At 41.7% G+C, this 4734-nt stretch overlaps 1 non-coding gene across 1 annotated transcript; it reads left to right on the top strand.

The window, feature by feature from the left end:
* Window positions 1–4397: 4397 nt before the first annotated feature.
* Window positions 4398–4531, top strand: LOC132686971 (small nucleolar RNA SNORA70). The gene has a single exon (XR_009613921.1). It is a non-coding gene; the product is annotated as a small nucleolar RNA SNORA70 (small nucleolar RNA).
* Window positions 4532–4734: the final 203 nt, after the last annotated feature.

Here is a 4734-nt window from a genome sequence, read left to right as displayed (position 1 = left end):
CAGGAGTATGATGGCTCTGGATAGAAATGTCCTGGAAATCTCCTGAATAATATTTATGAACCTAAAATGTACATACTGATAATTTATTCTACAGGCTTACGACTTTCTCCTCCTCTTTCTTCTTTTTCTTCTTCCTCCCCTTTGTCTTTTCAGCTCTGCAGACTTGAAGTCATTTAGTCATTGACTCAACGTGTTCTTTTTCAGTGCCTATATCAGGCACTACTCTAGGCTCTAGGAATATGGCAGTGAACCAAATATACAAAATTCCCCTTTGGGAGAAATCTGATGGATGTGGGCATCCAAGGTCATATCACCCGCATTGAGACAGACCAACGTCTTATATCTCCTGATATGATGCTCTGAGGGCACACCACTTCTGTAAGATTCCTGCCCAAAATGCATAATCTGAATCTGACCGTGAGGAAAAAGACAAACACGAGTTGAGGGATATCTGTGAAAGAACTGGCCTCAACTCTTAAAAAATGTCAGGGTAAAGAAAGACCACCACGACCACCAACAAAAGACTGAGGACCTCTTCCAGATTACTAAATGCAGTGGACCAGTTCCTGAATTAGGAAAAAAAAGCTATAAAAGACATTATTAGGACAATTGATGTTATTTGACTATGGACTGTGTGAGTTAGATAATAGTGTTGTATAATTGTTACGTTTTGAGATTTGGGTAATTACAATTAGATATGTATCTATTTGTAATTTGTATCTATTTGTAATATCTATTACAATTAGATATGCTGTATTACATAGAAAATATAGGGGCACCTGGGTGGCTCAGTTGGTTGAACATCCAACTCTTGATTTCGGCTCGGGTCATGATCTCATGGTTTGTGGGATTGAGCCCTTTGGGCTCTGGGCTGGGTGTGGAGTCTACTTAAGATTCTTTCTCTCTCTCTCTCTCTCTCTCCCTGCCTCCCCCCTTCCCTGCTTACTCTCTCTCTCTCTCTTTCTCTCTTCCATAAAAATAAAATATATATATAACACAGGATATATACCTAAATATATAGTATATATTCGTCATGTCTTTTCTGCATATTGTGCATATATTTTTGGGTTTACTGAACAACTGAGCATAGAGTACAGAGTTCCCATATGTCCTTCAAATGATTTCTCTTTTATTAACATCTTTCATTAATGTGATACATTTGCTACAATTGATGAGCCAGTAGTAACACATTATTATTATTATTTTAATCTAATAATTTATTTATTTTTTATGATTTACATCCAAGTTAGTTGGCACATGGAGTAACACATGATTATTAACTGAAGTCCATAATGTACATTTTAGGGTTTGCTCTTTGTATTGTACAGTTTTAGGGGTTTTGCCAAATGCATAATGTCATGTATCTACCATTACTGTATTACATAGAATAGTTTTATTGCCTTAAAAATTCCCTGTTCTCCACTTGTTCAGCTCTCCATTCCCTTTAATCCTTGCCAATCACAGATCCTTCTATCTCTGCATTTTTGCCTTTTCCAGAATGTGAGGTTTGGAATTAATTATACCACATGTAGCCTTTTCAAATAGCTTCTTTCACTTTCAAAATATGCATTTAGGGGAGCCTGGGTGGCTCAGCTGGTTGAACATCTGACTCTTGATTTTGGCTTAGGTCATGATCCCAGGGTCATGGGATCGAGCCCTGTGTCAGGCTCTCAAGCCTTGTGTTGGGCTCTGTGCTGAGTGTGGAGCCTGCTTGAGGTTCTCTCTCTCTCTCTCTCTCTCTCTCTCTCTCTCTCTCTCCCTCTGCTGCTCTCCCCTGCTCACTCTTTCTAAAATTAAAAAAAAAAAAAAAGAAATATGCCTTTAAGTTTTCTATGTATCTCCTTGTGGCTTGATTGCTCCTTTCTTTTTATCCCTGAATACTGTTCCATTGTACAGATGTACCACAGTTTGTTTATCCATTCACTTATTGAAGAATATCTTGGCTGCTTCCAATTTTCGACAACTGTGAAGAAAGCTGCTATAAATATCCACGTGCAGATTTTTGTGTGGACAAAAGTTTTCAATTCATTTGAGTAAATAACTAGGAGTGCAATTGCTGGCATGCTAAGTCTATGCTTAGCTTTGTAAGAAACTGCCAAACTGCCTTCCCAAGCGGCTGTACCGGTTTAATGAGCATGGGAGTTTTGACCTCCTGCATTTCTGACCTGGGCTAGCTCAGCCCTCCTTAAGCAACTTGATGGTCCCCTAGCTCCTGGGAGGTCGCTGTGTTAAAGCCCAACATGGTGCAGATACCGGATTGGCACAGTGTGCTATACCGCCCAAAACTCCTAGGCTCGAGTGAAATTCCTGTCTCCAAAGCAGCTGGGACTACAGGTGTGGGCCATCGCCTCCAGTGCTCCTGGCTGTACCATGTGGCATTCCCACCAGCAATGAATGAGGGTTCCTATTGCTTCCCATCCTCACCAGCATTTGATGCTGTCAGTTCTTATCATAATTTTTGAAATTTTAGCCCCTTCTAGTCGATGTGTAGTGGGATCTCATCTTTCCTTCAATTTGCATTTTCTTAATGACATATGATGCTGAGCACCTTCTCTTGTGCGTATTTCCCATCGGTGTACCTCCTTTGGAAAGTTGTCCGTTTAGATCTTTTGCCTGTTTGGTTCAGCTCTTTTGTCTGAGGGGTTGCAGTTTTAAATAGTGTGTTCAGAGAAGGTCTCATTGAGACTTCTGAATGAAGATCTGACAGGGTAAGGGAGGAAGCTGTTTGGAACTCTAGGGAAAGAATGCTCCAGGAAGAATTATAAACCCCTGCAAGGGCCATGAATGAAGGGTGTACTTGGTATGTTCTAGGCTGGCAAGAGGCCAGTGTGGCGTGAGTGAGTGGCCAGGGGAGAGATGAGCAGGTAAGAACAGAGGGACTAGGGGGTATGGCTGTTGTGGCTGGTGGACGCCAAGATTTTGCTTTCATGCTGAGTGAGACAGGAGCTGGAAGATCTAAAGCAGAAATTGATGTAATCTGACTTCTGTTTAATAGGCTCCTTTTACGTGCTGTGTTGAAAGCAGACCATGGGCATTTACTTTTGAACGTCGCCTCTGCAGAGAGCTTTCATACTATTCTTATTTTCTAGTCTCATACTCTCATAAAATTTTGCCTGCTGCTCATTTTGTGTCCACCTCTTCATTCTTCGAAGCTGCGAGACAACCAGCCTCGGTTGAGCAGTCTCCACGCTGGGCATTGAGCCCAGTGCAGGGCTTCAACTCACGACCTTGAGACCAAGACCTGAACTGAGACCAAGAGTTCAGGCTACACGGGCTCAGCCACCCAGGTACCCCATCACCATGCTCGCTTCTAATTGACTGTCTTAAATGCATTTATCCTTTCAAGTTATAATTGCTATCCAATCTCTGTTCTCCAATGGTTTCTTCGTGGAAACCAAAATGCCAATATTTTGTCATAATATTTTAACTCTTTTAGATATTTTATATTCTTTTATTTTTTTTATTAAAAAATTTTTTAATGTTTATTTTTGAGAGAGAGAGAGAGAGAGAGGGAGTATGAGCAGGGAGGGGCAGAGAGAGAGGGAGACACAGAATCTGAAGCAGGCTCTAGGCTCCGAGCTGTCAGCACAGAGCCTGATGCGGGGCTCGAACTCACGAGCCATGGGATCGTGACCTGAGCTGAAGTCGGACACTCAACTGACTGAGCCACCCAGGCGCCCCTATTTTATGCTCTTTTACTATTTGTATTCTCATTTCAAACTTCAAAATATTTTTCTCTTCTGCCAATTCCCCAAATAAAGTGTCAAATTTAATTACATTTCTGGTAAGTCTGTCGTAATTTTGATCCAATAATATTTTAAATATAAATTTATTTCAAAAACATTCAGAAACCGTTATAATGAACAGAAGCAGCAGAAAAGTCTTCACATGATAATCAGGATGCAAACTAGGTGAAATACTCCAAAGGCAAGAAAAACACTGAAGAAATTCAAGTACAGATTTGCACTACTTTTAAGGTCTTTGGGGATGACATATTTTTGTTCTAAAGTCTATGGCAAGCCACAAAATGTTTGTTGGTGAGAGAATGACATAATTTGTCCACATAAGAGTTCTCACGTTTCATAGCCTGTACCTGTGTATTTTACTTATATAAATAAATCAATAAATGAACCTGAGGACTAAAAAAAAAAAAAAAGAAAAGAAAAGAAAAGAAAGAAAGAAAAAGAAGCAAGCAGACCAAAGGCAGGAAGACACAAAAGCAGACTGGCTGGAAGACTGTTGCCAAAACAGCCAAGAGGTGAAGGTGACCAAGCCCTGGGGTGGTATTGGTAGGAAAGATGAGAAATGATTGAATTCTGCATATATTTGGAAGATAAGGGATTTACTACTGGACTGGAATGGAGGTATGAGAGGAAGGAATGGAGGATAAAGAGAGTCTGCCGCTAGTGAAGCCAACTGTGCTCTTTCCCCACAGGGGCCTGGTGGGCCGTGGCCGAAAACAGTAGCCTCCTGGGTAGTGTATGCAGCCTGTTGCGTGTTGGGGTTGCCCTAAGGGACCTTGGAGACAGCCCTTTGCAGTGGACATTCATGTCTGACCTCATGCTATCTCCAATCTGGGCTCTAGACAGGTAAGCGAGGTGACTTTGGAAAGCCCCAGGGCACAGTGGCCTGGGTCCACATTGGCAGTCGTCATGTCCATCCATGCCAAGCTGCAGAAAAGGGAGCATGTAACTGAGGCCGGTCCTATGCAGGGCCAAGTTCAGGTTCCCTGGC

The sequence above is a fragment of the Panthera onca genome, chromosome F1 (genome assembly GCF_046562875.1).
Source record: "Panthera onca isolate mPanOnc1 chromosome F1, mPanOnc1 haplotype 2, whole genome shotgun sequence".
Taxonomy (NCBI): domain Eukaryota; kingdom Metazoa; phylum Chordata; class Mammalia; order Carnivora; family Felidae; genus Panthera; species Panthera onca.
Note: the sequence above shows the minus strand (reverse complement) of the source record. Positions and strands in the feature narration are given on the sequence as shown.